At 42.4% G+C, this 19,913-nt stretch overlaps 1 long non-coding RNA gene across 1 annotated transcript; it reads left to right on the plus strand.

Moving 5' to 3' along the window:
• The first annotated feature begins 6,103 nt into the window (after positions 1–6,103).
• Positions 6,104–16,871, plus strand: LOC119523074. Its single transcript, XR_005214587.1, has 3 exons — positions 6,104–6,163; positions 10,818–10,958; positions 12,846–16,871. It is a non-coding gene; the product is annotated as an uncharacterized LOC119523074 (long non-coding RNA).
• The last annotated feature ends 3,042 nt before the right edge of the window (positions 16,872–19,913 follow it).

Raw genomic sequence — 19,913 nt, forward strand, 5'->3', positions numbered from 1 at the left:
CAGTAGGGCTCACTTATGGTTAAACCCAAGGCTTGCTTAAAGTCAGGCAATAAAATCATTTCATTCCTTGCCCCAGGTGCCTTAGTTTTCACACCCCTACCTCACCTTGACATTTTAATATGAAAGTGAAGCTGTTGGCAGGTAATACCAAAGTGTTCCCACAGGGGGCATGTTCACAAGAAACAGGCCCAGCCTGGTAACACTGATCTGCAAAGCTGTGGAGACAGCTCTTTCTCACATTGTCCCTCTGCATTTTTGGACACATTCAACACATAGCTGCATTTAGCAGCCGGCCCCGGGTCTGGTATATTCTCTCTGCGTGCCAGATTTGGCAGATTCAGCAGATGGACATCATCGTAAACATGCCTCTTTCTCCCGGGTAGCTCCAACCATCGGTTCACAAAATCTGGTTCTTCATCATCGCTAAGCACATAGGGCATTTTTACATGACAAAGGCACCTTAGAATGTACTGAAAGAGCCCACAAATCTCTCTTCTCAAATGAGCATTAGCACAGCGAGCTCACATGTCCCTTTGCAAATTCATGACCAGCCCCTGGAAGTTTCTAAGACACCAAGCAATTAAAATAGATCTCTTTTTGAGACTTCTGTGCCTTATACTCTCAAAGCTCTATGCCAACATCATTTTGGAGGTTGAAAAGTAAGGGAATCATATTGCAATGGAAAAATTGTTATTACAAGTCTTAATCAAAAAAGGATTTAAAGGTGTCCATTGGCAGATGTTCTGCCAATAATCACACAGTCCTCTGAGATTTAAGCCTGAAGTATCTTCTGCCCAACTTATGCAACTTCCAACAGAAAATGGATCTAAGCTAATACCCTATTTCTGACAAGCATTAATTAAACATTTACCCAGAAAAAAAAAAAAATCGCGTGTGCCTCCTTAGAATTTTTTTCCTGAGAGGGGATATTTTGGAGGATCTGAGTTTCTGTAAAAAGACTATCCATGGAAGTTTTCTAGTCTAAATGTGCTTGTGGCAAATAGTGACTCTCAAAACCATTCACAGAGTGGGGCTAAAGGGGATCTCAGACAGGAGGTAGAAACGAGGGACCCTAATTTCAGAGGGGTTTGGTTCAGCAAACAGCATGGCCCTTAGGTTAGAGTCCCACTGTACGATCTTGAACAAGCCAATGATATTCTTTCAGACTCAGTTTCTTCTTATGAAAAAAAAAAAAACCTAGGGCACAGTAGATCTGCTTACAACACAGAGTTGTGATGAGGGAGGATTAATTAAAATACTGTATGGGGAAATGCTTTGTATCATCATCATCATCCGATATCCTACAGCTTTTAGTTAGCTAGTCAGAATTTGTGAATGAAAGAAAGAAAGAATGAACGAATACATTCATATCTTTCCCCACTAGATGGCAGGTGAGTCACTTAGTAAAATATTGACGGGTTAGGGACCTAAAAACCACATCAACATTCTGGTTTGCAAGGAAGTTCCGCATTGGACAAAGGGGGAATTAGAAGTCAAGAAAAGCAGAGAAAACTTGTATTCATTAAAACAAATCACATTTAAATGCCAATGGTTTGGGATTTACCAAAATTGTATATCACTGAGATCATGATCTTTTTCTTTTGCCTATGAAGAAAGTGACAGCTCAGTGAATTATGTCTGCCAAATAAGGAAAACGTTTAGCCCACTCAGACTTCTCGCTAACAGACATAACAATTATTTGTAACACCACTTTATGGGAAATGGCTTCATCTATACCATGGGTTGGCAAACTGATTCTGTGAAGTGCTAGTAAGTAAATATTTTAAGTGTTAGGGACCTCGTCTTTATTGCAACTATTCAATTCTGCTGAAAGCAGCCTTAGACAAAAAGAAAATGAATGAGACTGTAAAACTGTATTCATAGATACTGAAATTTGAATTCTGTATAACTTTCACTTGTCGCAAAAATATTATTCTTCTTTTGATTTTTTTCCAACCATTTAAAAATGTAGAAACCATTCTTAGCTCAAAGGCCATAAAGAGAAAAAATAGCAGCACACTGGACTTGACAGTAGTTTACAGATCTTTCGGTGACTGTTAAAGACTCTTGAATCTTTTCTATCAGATTGCCAATCTCAAGTTTTTCACTTCTTTTGTAATAAATGTTTCAATGAGATTATTATTTTTCAATTATGTATAAATCACTAAAATTTATGTGACAGTTTTTGCCTTACCTCTCAATAGAGATTTGTGTCTTGTTTGTTAAAGAATAAGAAAAAAAGAATTCAAGGAGTCGTTGCATTGTTCTTGGAGGTGCCAGATAAAATATAAGCTGCCCAATGCAATTTGAATTTCAGATAAACAAGGAATTTTTTTTGGTATAAGTGTGTCCCAAATACTGCATAGGACATACTTACATTAAACCATTATTTGCTGTTTATCTGAGATTTAATTGTAGCTGGGTGCCCTTTTTATTTTTATATATTTCTATAAAAATAATTTTATGTATTTTTATTTGCAAAATCCAGCAATCTGTTCTTGTAAACAGGGTTCTTCTAGCAATCATATCTTTCTTGACATACTCATAGACTTTGCCATCACTCAGTTATTAAGATCTTAAAAATAACCAAAGCTTTGAAGGAGATAAGCCTTTAGGGATTTGAGGAAAGTATACATTTGCACCTTCCTGGTGGCTTTCCATGCACTGGAGCGCATTAAAACAACGCTGTGGCATTTGTTTTTGTTTGTTTTTGGCGTTTGGGGCTGCCAGGCTACCGTTGGATGAGCAATCTTAAATGCATCCTAAGAAACCCACCAGTAACCAGCCGACTGCCACTTGTCCTTTTTGCAAAGAGCTTCAGGGAAATTTGAGATCTTATAAAGGGGTTGGGCGGGACGGACAAATCTATTTCCCCTTCCACCGCCCACCCCCTTCCCGATGGTGTTCTGTGGGTGGGGCTTGCTTGGGGCCAATTCCCACCAGAAACCCCACCCTTTTCTACCTCTTGATGGACAATTGCATAGGCAGCAATTGGCAGTGCCTGCTTTAGTGGGGTCTCTCTGCCTGGGTACCTGTCCGGTCGCACTACTGCTACTAAATGTTGCCCCACATTGATTTTGCTTGGTGGCTTTTCACGAAAAACCTTGAATGCTAAATCCTATCCAAATCTAAAGTGCTTTCCGGCTTTAAGATTTCTGAATCAATGCACAGGCGACCAGGCCGATTGGCGACTGTTAACCGCTGTTGTATAACAGGCAGTCCCTTGCAGGGTCTCTTATCACGTTAGCCTCTCTCAGCCGCTGTGGGGGACCGAGTGGGTTTGGGGATGGGGGGGTTGAATGATGCAACTCAGGAAGTGTCCTGGCACCAGGAGACCAGGTGGGAAAGTGACAGCACACGTCCATTCCTGCGGGGGGCGGGCCGCGGGAGCCAGGGACCCGGAGCTGACGTGCGGAAGGGTGGGCGGGTGCTGGGGAGGCCATATGTGGGGGCAGATATCTCCAGATAGCGGCCGGTTGGTCAAGGCAGCCCGGAGGGATACTGCTGCGGAGTAGGCGCCTGCAAAGACGAGGGGCTTCCTCCCCAGGGGGGAGCAGATCGTGCCTGGACGCCCAGGAGCGGATTTTGCGGGGCCCGGAGGAGCCAGGCTCAGGTAAAACGACCCTCTTCCTGCCTTCCTTTTGAACCAAACCGGTTTCCCTGCGGGGGCTGTCACAAGAGACCCAAGTGGGTCATCGTCCGCTCCCAGCCAGCCAGTTGGGATCCCACCTATTCGGTTCCTCCCTCTCCCTCTGCCTGGGCGTGCCGCCTTCTCCAGACTGATTTTTATCCCTTCTCTAGCTGCCTAGATCATGTTCATGTCCCCAGGTCCGGGGCTAGGGCACATCGAGTAAGGCATTCGCTTCGGGCACAAAATTTTAGGGGGCGCCAAACACCCGGTAATCAAGAGAAAGATTTTAAGGCAATCTCTCCAAAAACTCAAAATTAAAGCAAAAAGAAAAAAATTCCGTGATGCACGAAATAGCAAAATGTTAAATAAAGACAGGATCTGACCTGGCACTTGCAGGACTTGGCTGCACTTGCCGCGCGCCCCAGTCCCGGGCGCTGCAAATCAAGGCCGAAGTGATTCGTTCCTTCCTCCGCGGTCGCGCGCCTTGGGACCTCTGTAGTTGGGTTTTCAACATGTGCGGAAGGGACTGGAGCTTCACCCCTCTAAGTGCCTCAAAGAGCGCAGCCCCGAGCAAATCGCCCAGGGTGGGGGTGGGGGTGGGGGTGGGGCAGCATCGAGTTTGGAGGAGACAACAACTGCGAGTTTGCCGCTCGGCCCCAGCTAGCAAACTGCTGCATTAAACCCGCCTAAACTCCGTATAAGTAAAGCACCGCTGCGTTCCCTTAATTTACAGCCCTTGAACCCATTCGGAGATTGGGTTGAATTTAAAAGCTTTAAAGGAACCACAAGTAGTGGGGAATGGCTTTTTGAAATTGTTTTGCAGACAGAAGGATGCCTCTGTACTTGGGACGCCCTATACACCTCTCTTGCCCTCCAGGTGCATTTCGTGGGATGGCAATCCAGTCTCAATTTGCAATGACACAAGCAACCTATAATGAGATTGCACTCAATAATTTACAGTGCACCTTCCCTTACTATATCTCATTTAACCCTCCCAGCAGGCACCCACACTCCATGCCAGGGCGCTAGCCAAAAAGTGCCTTTCAATCCTCATTATTCCCTGGGCCTGATCGTGTATTGTTCACTGTCGCTGCGGTTAAGGGAGGCGACAGGTAGCCCAAGTAGGAGCTGGTTTGGGGGTGTTCCAGGTTGGGATGACTAGGTGCGGGGTCACTGGGTTCCCTACAGGGTTTCCTCCCTCACTAGTGGCTTCCTTTGGCCTTTTGCGGGCCAGGGAAAAATGAGGTTGCGAGGAAGAAGAGGGAGGAGGAGATCAGGATACTATTGTTCAAATCTATTGTGCCTTTTCTTAAAGGGGGAAAATAATCTTTGGAGGCTTTGGGCATCACCAGCCTCCCAAAAGATCAGGAAGGACAGGGAATGTATCTGAGCACTCGCCCGATCCCTGGCCTGCTAACCTGAGTTTGCTTCCCTTGAGGAGCTATTAAATCAACTTAATGCTTATCCCGGAAGGGGAAGAAATTGGAGGTGAGCAGGCATCCTCCGACAGGGCACACCGCTGTTCGCCTTTGCCGCCTCGGTTTAGCCGTTTCACCCAGTCGCCAGCAGATGGCACTGTTGTCAAATAGAAGCCATTTGACTTATTTTGGTGGAGAATAATCGGAGCCATAAAAATACCCCGATGCAGTAAGAAATATGCACGGTTTTCCATGAAATTTTAATGTAAAAAATAGATTATTATTAAGAACTTAAGGATGTTTATTTTGATTAATGACCCGAGGAACCACAGAAGGAAAGTGAAGATGTTTCATAACTGTTGTTGCTATCAAAGATTAAAATGGCAAGAACAAAAACTCAGTGTAGCAATCAATATCAGCATTATATCCCTAAATTGATTAGGACACAAGCAATTAGGACTTTTCCCCTAGAGATGACATTAAAGTTTTCAAATATTTATTAACATATGAATTTATATTATTTATTTGAAGAAATGAAAAAGGGAGTGATTAGTCACCTGTTTTAGAACTTACAATTCAGTTTTCTACTCTTACGTATCCAGTAAAATATGGCCTTAAATGCAGTGGGAATAAGGAATAAGACTTTATAATAAAATGATTTATAATAAAATGCCGTAAGTAAATAACAATCCATGTGATTCTGAGCAGGATTAGGATTGAAATCTGTTTATTGGGGTTAGCTAATATTTGTAGAGATTTAATTGAGTATTTCGATCAATACTAATTTACTTACAACACTTGAGGCCTCCTTTTATAATTTAACCAGAAGCTCCTTGTGCTAGGATTGTCCGGCGCTGCCCCGCTCGGTCCCCGGTTCCCGGCCGGCGAGGGGAAACAGGGAAGGAGAGAGAGAGATGCAGACTGCGCGAACTAACCTGGTCATGAATCACGACTCGAACCACACGGCAGTTGTGAAAGCAAGCCCTTTACTACAGCTAGATGAACATTCTGTGTTACTGGTTCCCACACGGGGCACGGCGCCTCGTGGGAGAGCAGCCTCGATGTGGCCGTCAGGCACGGCTCCTTGTGGGCTGTCTCACCCTACCCCGTCCGGGTAAGACCTTTTATACACAATTAACAACCAGTAAGCTTCTAGGCTAGTATCGCGTATACAGGATTTCGATTGGTAGGAGCGGGTGGCGGATACATGCGTCACTATGCGGAAACAGGATGCAGGCGCCATCTTGGCTCACTCGATGGGCGGGGGTAACTCTAGAGCAGGCTGCAGCGCATACGCTAGGCCCGATTCGGGAGGCGGCTTTCCACATCTCCCCCTTTCTTATTTATTTTTGACCCAGTGTCTCCAGTGATGAGCGTGCTCCCGTGAACCCAAATGGTTCACAACCTCTTTGGTGCTTTGGGGAGTCTGGATTAGGCCTCAGCCATCCAGCGGCGGAGCCTCTAGCACCAACCAGAATGCTCACGTCATATGGAGACCGGAGAGTCCGTAAGCTGGAAGCAACGTGACTCTCCCTGCAGTGCTTTGCCTGGCAACTGGGGAACAACGACGGGGGCAGGAACAGCAGTAACCAGAGTCGGGGGTGTCACTAGGTGTCTCTGTGCAATGGCTAGGGTCCAGTCTGGCCACAACTAGGACTCTGCCCTAGAGACCCACCTGAGACAAAATTATGACTACTGGTGTCGCCTTTTACACCCGAGAAACAGCCATGCGATTCGCTACAAATTTTGCTCCAAAGCGCCCCACCTGAGGCGACCAGGAAGGGGTATGGTTAATAAATCGGTCACTATCGGGGGTAACAGAGGTGGGAGTCATAGCCATCATAGTGGTAACACGCAATTGCTGCTGCGCTTGAAACAGGCGTTCTAGCAAACATTTAACAACGACTAATCCCACCAATAATTCCACTGCAATGAGGATCCAATTAGTTAAATTGGGCCAAGAGAACCAGGAAGAAACACTGTGCAATAGTTTCTGTAGAACCTCGCCTAACCCGGAGAGATCGACTTTAACGGGTTTTAACTTGATCCCCCCAATTGTGTCTAAACTAGATTCCACCTGTTGGGAGAGATTAACAAATTCAGGAAAATATGACCTTTTCAGCCAATCAGAGACTCTGGAAATGCTTCCGGTCACGTTGGCCCTGACAGGAGTGACACAGAGTTTAACCGTAAGCCACCGGGTGTCACATGTTTGCTGAAGCACTCTCCAGAGTCCATCTATTTCCAGTCCAAGTTCGTCTATCTCCGCTTGGAGTTTCTGAATGGCCTGGAAATTTAAGTTCAGCATCTGATTGTGGCGGCGTAGCACGTCTCGGGTAAGGTTGACCAAGCCATTTACCGTTTCCATCGTTATGGCGAGCTGCCGATCTGTCCATGCTTGTAGCACAGCCTGCCCGATCGTTGGGACAAACAAAGAGGAAGCTACACTGGCAGCATTCGATAGCCATTCTTTTATGCCTCTTGGACGCCTAGACTTAGAGAAGGGGATATTGTTAAGTGAAACAACTTGAGAAACAGGGCCAACCCAGTCGGTTGCCTTGACGGGGAGCCAGACATAACTTGGGCGATACACTAGGATAGCGGGGCGGCGAGGCATCCGGGTCTTTGGAACGGTTGCAGACTGTAGGAGCAAACCCCGGAAGGAAAAGTCACCTTTGAGTCTCCTTTTTACTCAAGATCCCTTCACAAGACTGGCGGCTCTTCCCTGTAACGTTAAGAAATTCAAGCAAGACTCCCTTACTTAACTCGCCATTACCAGTTTCACAAGTAGCATTCGCCGCAACTGTGGTGTTGACAACCTTGACAGAGAGGTTAGCAAAAGAGAGGATCAGTGTGTCATTGGTGAGGGGGAAGGACTCGTTGAAGCTTGTGGAGGGTCAGAAGGCAGGTGGTGGAGACCTAGAGACAGGGTACGAGTGAAAAACACAGGAGAGGCGGGAGACCCAGCAGAGAATGGGGCCAGGGTCGGGGGATGATGCCACAGGCCCCAAAGACCACTCTCCTGCGCTACCACAGTTCCACTAAAAAGAAAAGGCAGATTAGAAGGATTGCTATAGGAGAGCAAAGAACAGAGTTACCGATCCTCTTTTTGGGCAACCGCGGGGTGGTCAGTCCTACTATTATCGTCTTGTCGGTCGTCGCCATCATCAGCAGGGTCGGAGGCTTGGTCTAATGGTTCAGGTTGTATATTCGTTGGCGTTTCTGACAGCTGTTCCTTGGCTTCTTCAGGTGATGTCACGGTTCTCACCAGTCTTTCCGGAACCCACACTGGTTGACGTCCTGGTTCCTTCTCGCGTTGATCAGGCGCGGGAAGTCCGCCGTAAGCTCGACGCGCAGCGCTGCTCTCCTCACAGAGGGACCGTCGAGAGCGAGGCAGGAGGAGGAGCTTCCCCGTACAGGCCACCACTTGTCCGGCGCTGCCCCGCTCGGTCCCCGGTTCCCGGCCGGCGAGGGGAAACAGGGAAGGAGAGAGAGAGATGCAGACTGCGCGAACTAACCTGGTCATGAATCACGACTCGAACCACACAGCAGTTGTGAAAGCAAGCCCTTTACTACAGCTAGATGAACATTCTGTGTTACTGGTTCCCACACGGGGCACGGCGACTCGTGGGAGAGCAGCCTCGATGTGGCCGTCAGGCACGGCTCCTTGTGGGCTGTCTCACCCTACCCCGTCCGGGTAAGACCTTTTATACACAATTAACAACCAATAAGCTTCTAGGCTAGTATCGCGTATACAGGATTTCGATTGGTAGGAGCGGGTGGCGGATACATGCGTCACTATGCGGAAACAGGATGCAGGCGCCATCTTGGCTCACTTGATGGGCGGGGGTAACTCTAGAGCAGGCTGCAGCGCATACGCTAGGCCCGATTCGGGAGGCGGCTTTCCACATAGGATGACTTTGGAGCAGTTAAGAATTACAAAAAAAAATCTTAAGGTCATTAGTTATTAAAATAATACATTAGTTATTAAATAATCTTAAGATATCAAAATATCTTAAGGTCATTAGTTATTAAGTACGTCATGGTAATGGTTAAGAGTGTAGAGTTTGAATGTTGGGCTTTGGGCAATGAAGAATTCACCTTCTTACCCTAGTCTGAAATCCAAAGATATAGTTCACTGGAAGATAGTGTTTTCAGGTGGAGAAAGAGAAGGCTTGGAAATTAATTGATACTGAGATTCAGGCTTCATAATACCTTAGTATTGCATCTACTGGCTTATACTGGGGGAAATGTTACATTTAAAGTGTTTTCCCCCAATGATCAGCTGTTTTTTAGTAGTAACTCTTCATCTTGTATTTAACATGAAAAGCCACTGATACATGTGGAATAGTGCCTAAAATGTAGCCAGAATCATAGAATTGCTACATCACGTGCACACACACACACACAGACACTCTAACCTTTTACTGTGAGAATTTTCAAACCTACAGAGACGTAGAAAGAATAATACAATGAACATACCGACTAGCCAGATTTGACGGTAGTCAACATTTTGCCATAAAATAAATTACAATAACACATTATTAAGTGCAATAATGGCACCGTGGTAATGTAGACAAATATCTTTTCTTTACTTACATGATGTATTTGTTTCAGATCCCCTCCCCCCCAAAAAAGGATATTTACCTATATTACCATGATGACATTATGGCACCTAATAGAGTTATTCATGTTCAATAGCCAGTGTCATCTAATAGCCAACTCATGCTCAAATTTCTCCAGTTGTCCCAAAACTTTGAGTGATGCTTTATTTATTAACTATAAGCCATGAGAAGCTCACCAGAAGATGAGCGATTTCAGTACTTGGTACTCTCATGTGACTTAGTTGATGTAAGGTGGGTGCATCAATTGGTAGCAGAGCAGAACTTCAGCCAGCAAAATGTGTAGTTATTATCAATTCATTTGGAAACACGCCCATCAAGTTATGCTGACCTTTGAGAAATTGAGGGATCAGCTAGGTTCAGCTTGAGCCCCCAGAGCCTGGTCCTTTTGGGGCTCTGACTCCATCAGAAGCCCTCTGGCTTCAGTACAGAGGGGGAAAACCAATGAGAGAGGCCTCCAGGCAAGAGTCCATTATTCCACCACCGTTTCTTGAGTAGTCCATTCTTTCCTTCATACCTTGAAGGGCTACAACAAAACTAAAAACTACTAGGAGAAAATATGTGAACATATTTTTATCATCTCAGAGAGGGGAAGGCTTTTCAAAGCAAGGCATGAAACATTGGACGATATAAACATTGGACACATCGTTATGACAAAAGGCAAAATAAATAAAATTTAAAAGTAAATGACAAGGCTGGAGAAACTATTTGCAACATAGAGAGGATTACAAAATAAGGGTTCCCTAATATGCTAATAGTGCCTATAAATCAGTAAGAAATAAATTAAAAAGTGCGCAAAGGATATGAACAGGCAATTTAACGATGAGGACATGGAAATTGCTCACCATGTGGAAAGATGATTAAAGAAAGGAAAATGAAAACTAAAGTGAGACACTGCTTTATTCATCTTCTGATTGGTATGAATTACAGAAGTCGATAATCTTTCATATTGGTGAGCATATATGGAGCGAGAGGATTCACATCCATTGTTAGTGAGTATGGAAATAGGTATAACTTTTGTAAGGGCAATTAGGCTTATATTATCATTATTCCAAATTTCTGTTTTTCTCACTAGCTTATAAGGTTCTTTTTGGATTGCTTTTGTTCCTGACTCTGCTTCCTATTTTTGCATCTGCTTTCTCCTAGATGGTGATATTTGTGCTTCTGACTTCAGATTAGTAGCTTGACCTTGACTCCTGAGTTCTGAGATCCCTTCACACAACTGCAAGTCCTTCTCACACAGAGATTGAGTTTACCTAGTCGGCACCTTTGAGAGTTTTGGAACAAGTATATGCAAATTCAAGTTACCATCTTTTCTTTTTTTTTTTTGCTCTCTTCTGTGACAAGGCCGACATTTGAGTAACTTGCTTCTCCCCTTATTCTTTTGCTTCTTGTCCTTTCTTCAGCCATTGATACCACGCATGTGTCAGCAAACAAAATCTGTTCGTCTTTTTAATTTGTCTTGTGAGTGTTATCATTTGCTTCTTAAATATTACAAATTAGGATTGTGTGCCGCTCAGTGGTATGAACTTTCCAAAACTGTAAGTGTGCATAAGTTAGGGTCAGAATGGCCTCTAAGCAAAAGAGCAAGAAGGTGGACAATAGAAGTGCAAGAAGGGTGAAGAGAGCCGGAAAAGTGATGTTCAAAGGGAACAAAATGAGAGTTCTTGAAATGCTTGATAATGGCGACACCAACACCACTGTAGGGCGTTTTTTTTGGTGTTAATGAATTGAGAGTTTGTACCATAAAGAAAAATGAGAAGGCCATTAGGGCCAATATGTCGAGGGGCACACTGGAATCATTGAGAAAATCATACATAACTCAAAATTGCAATTAGAGAAAGTGAAAGAGATTTGCATTTGTGACTTCTAAAACAGAGAAGGCTGAAGAGGCCTCTTTCTGTATGCTTAATCCGCCAGCAAACCTCACAAAAATGCAAGTTTAAATTTCAATCTGGACGAAGTGTTATCACCTTCATTGCAAGTAATGGGTGGGTGGATAGATTTGAGAAACTCTACGGCCTGTAGGAAAATAAGTGGCTGGTGGAGGAAGCTGATCACAAAGCAGCTGCAGGTATCCTGAGTTCCTGAAGAACCTGATTGAGGAAAAGGGCTATTTGCCTGAACAGGTCTTCAGTACTGATGAAACGGTCCTGTTCTGCAAGTGCACGCTGACTTGCACATCTCTCGCAAAGGATGGGAAAAAGACCTGGGGCTTCAAACCTAGAAAAGACAAGCTCAAAGTTCTGCTTTGTTCCAATGCTTCCAGTGACTTTCTGATTAAACCTATGTTGCTCCACAGATTCCAAAATCCTTGCCCTCTTAAAAGAGAATGCCAGAAACACTTTTTTGTTTTCATGAAGGGAAACCATAAAATATGGATCACTGAGCAACTCTTCTCATACTGGTTTTTGAACTGTGGTTTTCCTGAGGTGAAAGAATATTTAAGTGAAAAAAATCTTGAATTCAAAGTTTTGCTGATTCTGGACACTGCTCCCACTGACAAAAGTGTGATATTCAATGCTGACCCTTGCATTCAAGTCATCTCCATTCCCCCCAATACTACTCACCTCCTTCAGCCCATGCATATGGGAGTGCAAAAAGTGTCCATGATGTACTACACTCGTGTATTTGACTGCCTTGCAGATCTTACAGAAGAGATCCTGCAACTTACTAAGAAAATAGTTTGACAAAACTTCTCCATTTGTAATACTTTCACAATATTAGAAGAATCAGTTAGAGAAATAAAACAGCAACCCTTAATGGAGACTGAGAAAAACTTTGGACTGATTCTGAAGGTTGCCTTCCAGTGGTAGAAGAAATTGACAATATGGTAGCATCTGCAAAAAGGTTAGGTAGCAAAGGATTTGAAGACATTGAGTTAAGTGACATTGCAGAACTGTTAGACTCTCACCCTCAGAAGATAGTTGAGAAATATTTCAGAGAAGTTGATAAAAGAGGCCATTGGTGGTTGAGATCCAGAACTCAAAGACTGGCGAAGTGCCCAATCCGCAAATCAAATCGCCATGGTGATTAAGAGGAAAGAGATCCTTTGGTGGATTATATATTGACCTTCAGGCAAGGCTTAAATGATTACCCACAAACCTATAGAGCAGTGATAAGAAGGCTTCAAATGGGGGCCAGTAAGTCTTTTGTCTCTGCTTGCTTCAACAGGAAGAAGAACCAGGACTGTCCACGACGTTCAGACCTGTTCCGCGAGCAAGAAACAGAAACGCTACATGCAGAAGGTTGAATTTGGGATTCAGACTCCGACAGCTCTGATGATGTGATGGAGACCTATGAACTGGAGGATGAAAGCAATGCAGAAGCCTGAGCTTACTTATCTGCAGACAAAATTCAATTTTCTCTCTTTTCCTCCTATTGCTGCTGCCATGACCGCAATTTTCATCGGTGCATTATTGTCCTCACCTTGAGATCAGAGAGAAATAGAAACTAATTGCCTAATAACCACTTTTGCTAATGTAAAATTTATAAAATACCATTAAGGTTCACTTTACTTAGTGTTTTATTATAGTGAACAAACCAATTATCTGGGCTTTCGATACTCCGTTCCCTGTCCCTATTTTTTCGAAAGGTCATAAATTTCTCCAACACAAATTCCTCTACTATGAGGGTGTCAGGTACTCAACTGTAGCACCTGGGGACGGGGGCTACTCCACCTGATTTGACAATTTGATTTTGCACTCTGGATCCTGAAATTAAAATTTATTTCTGATTAAGCCTAAACTGCTATCTTACCATAAGGACCCAAGTCCTTCCTTTTTACCTAGTTGGTGTAACGTGATTTGTTTTGCAGCAATTGTGTAAGTTAGCTATTGACCAGTCCCAGAAAGCAGCACACCTCATGCCTTAATGGATTCCTGAGATTACTTTGGTACCTAATCAAGGAGGGGAAGCTGCTAGAGGTCATTTCTTTAGATATTCCCTGTTCTCATATCTGGCCTTCCTAGTGATTTGAACAGTTGAATATCTTCCAGTAAAGAGATGTTGATACTTTCTATTCCTTAAAGGTGGTGTCTTCATTCCTGGATTTGGTCTTCTAAATTCCCTCCATAATTCCATATATTTGTTTTATTGGACTTAACTGTGTTATAAACATTCATGTTTTTGTTGTTTTAATTTTGGATGTTTGAACTTTTCTAGGCAGAATTAACAGAGGAAAAATATCCCAAAACCAGAGCTATGAAGCTGATATCTCATTCTAAGAATTCTTGGCAAAGACATGACAAATCTGCTTGTTCTTTTGGCTACCTGGACACATTCCCATCTGATGTCCTTTTTGAACTCAGTTGGACAGTTATTCTGGGAGTAAGAGACAGGAAATTTGAATAGCATTGGTTTTCAGTAGCAACTGTATTTGTTAATACAATTCTGTATTAACTGCTATTTGTGCCTGCATTGGAGCACTGGCACCATAATCATGCTGAAAATTATGTGCAAAAAAACTGAATAGATAAAGGAAGAAAGAGAATTCACTGGCATGTATTTCCAAAAAGAGACCTTCTATAGCTTGAGAAAACATACAGATAACCTGGAATGTTACCATTTACATATGGTAATGAGAAAATGCTGTCTTTAAACCACACTGTGTCCAAAAATGACGCCAGGGAATAACTTGAATTTTATCTTGTAGGAAGCATGTAGGAAGCCCATTCGAATTGGGATGTAGAAGGTGGGGGTGTGTGCATGGGATTTGGGAATTGTTCTCCCCAGGCTGGAGTTCTGGAAGATAGACTGCCCATATCTGAGTTTGAAGTGATCAGGGGAAGAGGGGGTGGGGGAGAAAAGGTTAAAAGGTCTTGCTTGCCTAGTTCCAGTTGAGATTACATATATTTCTCCACAAGTTCAAAAGAGGCAGATGAGGGTTGAAAACTACGGTAGGGTGCTGTGGATCTAGTGACATGCCACAGTGCCAGGCAAGCTTTCACTCTTTTCTTTGGGCCACAGTGGTCCTCAACATTGGTGGTACATCCTAGTAATTATGGGGAGCTTTTTAAAACTCCTAAACCTGCTGAATTGAGGATGAGGGACCAGTTTCTGTATATTTTGGAAGCTCCTCAAGTGATTCTTTTTACAGCTAGGATTGCAAACCACTGCTCTATGGTTAGATAATGCAAATGAGAATGGGTCCAGGAGCTAGGAAACCTTGATTTCAAGTCTCTGCTCTCTCATGCATAAAATGGATGGTCCTGTTTATCTGTCAAAAGAGAGGATAAGACCAATTGGTCTCTAAGGCCCTTCTATCTTTGACACTGTTACCTTGGGACAAAGGTGCAGCAATCTCATTGGTTGGCTTTGAGAATATTTAACTCCTTTCATAGAGACCAAAGGTAAGTAGTATTAGTATTGTGTTCTTGTTATTTTAAAAATCGTGCTTGTGGTTTAAGCTTTACTATGTTTTAGTCCCTTGTGGAAAAGAAAGTTAGGCATAGGTGCTGTACAAAAAAGGGGAAATGTAGCATCCACTTTCTGAAAGGAAAACTAGAAAGGAACTCCTGTGAGTGCCTTTTTCTCTGATAACTGCGATTTTTCTTCTGGGTTCCAGGGTTTGGGGAAAATAATAATGCACATGTATTGGGTATAAAACACATTAACATTTTGCATCTTTTGTTTCTATAAACCAAAGCAAGAACTCTGTATGCTTAATGTTTCAAGGGTCCATAACAATTTGCTTATTCCTAATAATGCCAGAAACAAAATATCTTTAATTCAGTATTCTTTTTACCAGTGTTGTCAGTGGTTCTCTGTATCTTTGAAGAAACGAACTTTCCTGATCATTTTACCATTCACTGAGATCCCTGCCTTAGCAATTTTTGTTGTCATACTTTGATAAGAATAAGAGAAATAAAAATTTTTAATTGATCGGACTTTAACTAGGAGCTCATAATATAAAACAATAAAATGGGACACTGACTACTGTATGATTTTAGTTGTCATAGGAATGGTTAGACTTTGGGCTGATAAGTGGAAACATTTATTTGTCTAGGGCCCAGGTCATTTGAAATAAATTATTGGAAGAGATCTAATTCTTGTTTAAGGCAATAACCACTTAAAATAATCTAAGTGTCATTAACGAGGGTAAAAGGACATTTTAACATAATTTAGTTTAACAAGTCAGCACAGCTTAGAGGACGTTGTAAAAGTTTGGCATAGCATAAATGGTAGAAATTGAATTTAACGAGAACACTGCCATGTAAATGGGTGCTTTTTATGTTCTTTGATAAGTTAAAAATGGTCCCCCAAACTGAAAAGCTGAAATTTCTTTTAGTATATTTTATGTGTCGTTTGAGTGGAAGGTATCTTTCTGTTGTCAAATGGTTCGGGTAAATTCTTATGCTCAGTATTATGAAGTGCCTGGAAACTTCCTTCTTCAAAGGCATATTTAACTACTGTGTAAAAAGAAAACAAAGAGAAAAGGGTGGGGCGGGGAGAAAGGGCAGCCCAGGCTGCTGGAATTTGGAGAAAATATTAGAAAACCGGCATTACATTGAAAAAGAATTTCATGTTTGTTTAAAATCTTTTAAGTTCAAAATGCAGAGAAGTCTCTTTAAACTTCACATCAGGATTACATAGCTTTTGCCACCTGAATGCTAATAAAGGGTTTTTCAGTGTGTAGGGTCTAAAAGCTTGTGTGAACAATGCTTGTGCTGTGAAATGCATTGATCACTGAACATTACATAGTCTTACCTTTTAACAGCCTTTGATGTCAGTGTGTTCTGGTTGTTTATCTAAGAATTCAGAAATAAATACGATGTGCTGTGAATGGAATGCATATGTTCTTGGAGATCATAAAGTGAAATAGAAGAGAGACAAAAGAAAGGATACATTTTGTTAGTCGGAATAACAAATATTGAGAAATTAAATATAAATCTAGTGTGTTGGAGAGGTTGCACGTCATCTTTCTTGCATTGCTACATAAAGCCAAAGATAAAATTCACCAATCATTGCAAACACCTAGAGTTGGCTCTTGAGGAATGGCAGTGGGGCAATAAGTGCCGGAATGAGAACAGGGACTTAGAGTGAGGGCTTTGCCACCGACTTCTCATCTGCCCTGGGCTGGGGATTCCTTCTGTTTGGGTGAGTGGTGCTTTGTCCTGGCGGTATGACCTTTGTGCTTACTGGGGTGTGAGGAATCAGCCCCGAGCCCAGGCTTTGGAGGACCTGCTTTCAAATCCTGTCCCTGCCCATGACCAGCTGTGTGACTGTGGGTGTGTGTTTCCTAACCATTCCAGGCTTTCGTTTCTAATCTGTAAAACGGGGTCAAAAACACCTCCATGATAGAATTGCTATGAGATTAAAGAAAAATGAAATGCTTAGCACAGTGCCTGGCACATAGTAAGTGCTAAATAAATTGCTGCTCTTATTACTATTATAACAGTAATATGAATTGTAGAGCTAGAATATCATTTACTCTTTGTAAAGATTTACTCTTTTAATATCGTTTTCTGATTTCCCTCAATACAAGGGATGCATGGTGGTTTTAAGAGGAGAGAGGGAATAAAAACTGAGTCAATTTTGTTTGCTTATGACAGATACCTGAAACCATAGTTCCTTTGTCCCGAAGTTACTCCTTAACCTGCAGTGATTCTCTGTGCTATATTTATAATGTGGTTATCATCGCATGATATTTACATAGTCATTAGCAGCAATGATTTTTTTTTTTTTGACATAGATGCATTCCTAGTCTCTACAGAATTCTTTTAAGATAATTAAGTCACTCTCGGATATAGGGAATAAAGATTGGACCTATTTTGTTGAACCACCAAGTTATTAGCTCAGCTGTCCTTGATAGAAATTGGGTAAGTGTAAGCAGTCTTACTAGGTGAGGATGACTCCTCATTTCTAGCTTACAAAAGTCTTTGTATTTCATGTGCTTTGTGATGACATTCAAGAAGTTTAAAATAGTGGTATTCAGAATGCTGAGTAGCCATCATAACTGATGCCGTGTCTGCTTAGTCACAGAACTGCCACTCACCTGGATGATTACGGCACCCTCTTAAATCACATCTCAACCCTTTCCGAGTTTTACCTTGGCCTCTCTGATGTTCTAGTATTTATACCTAGTAGTCTTTGGTAGTCAGTATTTATATCTTAGTAGTCCTTGCTGCTCAATTGACTTCCTTGAGTATAGTTTTGATCCTGAAACTTCCTCGCTCAACATCCTTCAGTGGTGGCCCACTATATATATTTCCAATATTTGACCTTTAAACCATGGTCCAGTCCTGGTGGATCATACCAGTTTTGTCTGCCATTGCTCTCATTCTTGTAATATATGTGATGGTCCTCAGCCTTATCTGAGTACTAAGGACCTTCTGTCTGCAGCACAACACTTGAGCTTGTCACTTGAGCTCTGATGGGTAAGATCAGAATTTAGATTTATTACCCAAAGCCTGGGTGCCTAGAATTAGCCTCCCAAGCCATAATCTCTTTTCCTCATTCCTTTCTTATTTAATTTTTTCTTCTTAAGTCTCCAGCCTAGTAGACTAGAACTCCCTCATGGAACCCAACCCTCTTGGCTGGAGCCCTGAATGCAACCCACTTGATCATGACTCTGAATACAAGGCTCTCTGTTAGGGTCCCTGAAACAATTGGAGATCAGAACCCCATTCTTAGATTCTTGCCAGGCTTCTCTCCTGAGTATCATCACATTACATACTACCTTTATTTACAATTAGGCTTCAGATTGCTCTATCCATTTTCTTGGATGTGAATGCTAGCCTGGAATATACTTAAATTTACCATGCCCTACACTGGGGATCTAGAGATGGGCTTGACAAACTAAGGCTCTTGGGCCAAATCCAGCCTACCTGTTTTTTTTTTAAATAAAGTTTTATTGCAACACAACCACACCCACTCATTGTCTATGGCTGTGCTACAATGACAAAGTTGAGTATATGCAACTGTATGGCCTGCAAAGCCTTAAATATTTACTCTCTGGCCCTTTACAGAAAAAGTTTGCTGAACTCTGATCTAAAGCCAACTAGGTCCCCTAGCCTTGACACTGCTTGTTATTTGATAATGCCCTACTCTCATCCTGTCAATCCATGAAGATCCCGAAGGCCAGTTCATTGAGACTATGAAGATAGGTTCCAACCCAGTCAAACTACTTGCTTTTACTTAAATTTCCCTGATTTCTCTTTGCCATCTTCCTGGAATATCCTATCCCTGTCTCTTCCTTTTTAGTGGAAGAAATGCCATAGTCATAAACACTGTTACAGTAGTTTTATGGTATCTTTTAACATAATATCTAGGCCCTAATATGAAAGTCTTTAAACACTACCAATGTCATTCAACATGGCCTTCTAATATCCAGACCTTCCAGTATCTCTAAGATTGGGCCTTCCAATTTTTCACTCTCCAGCATATGATTTTCTAAGCTCCACACCTTCCACCATCTTTGATTACCAGATCTAAATGCTACAACTTCTATGTTTTCCAATCTCTGGCCTGCAGCATCTCCAATGCCCATGTTTTCTAATCTCTCTAAGATTGGGGTTTTTAAAAGTCTAGGTATTCTAGTATTCTCAACAATTGATCTTTAAGATCTAGGTCTTTCAGAGTTCATGTATTTCATAGTGTTCGGATTCAGCTCTTCCAATTTCTCCTAGCACCTACATCTTTCAATTCCTACATCTTTTAAGGTCTTCAGCATCCTGATTTTACAATGTCTTGTGATCTCCAGTTCCTCCAATGCCTTAGCCTTTCAATATATCCAATAAGCAGGTCTTCCAACATTCAGGTGTTCCAACCCCGCCCCCACCCCCAATGTCTGAATGGCAAAGTCTTAAAATCCAGATCACTTAAAGGCCAGGTCTCCTAATGTCCAGGTCTGGCAACATCCTTGACTTCCAGCATCACAAAAATGTAATTCTTCCAAATTCTGTTTTTTAATATAAATATGTCAATACATAGGCTTTCTAATGTCTCCAAAACACAGGGTTTATTATTTTAGAATTTCCATTGTCCGTATCTTCTAATATTTAGGGATACCATGATACAGAACTTGCAGTATCTCTGGTGTACAGGGCTTCCAGTGTATATGGCTTCCAATGTCCATAGCTATCAACATTCAGGGCCTCCAAAGTCTCCAATGTTCAGAGTAACCAATGTCTCAAAAATTCAAGACTTCCAATATCTCCAACATCCTGTGCTTCCAATGTCTCCAATGTCCAGGGTTTCCGGTGGTGCCAGTGTCAAGGCCTTCCAACAACTCCAGGTCTT

The sequence above is a fragment of the Choloepus didactylus genome, chromosome X (assembly GCF_015220235.1).
Source record: "Choloepus didactylus isolate mChoDid1 chromosome X, mChoDid1.pri, whole genome shotgun sequence".
NCBI lineage: Eukaryota > Metazoa > Chordata > Mammalia > Pilosa > Megalonychidae > Choloepus > Choloepus didactylus.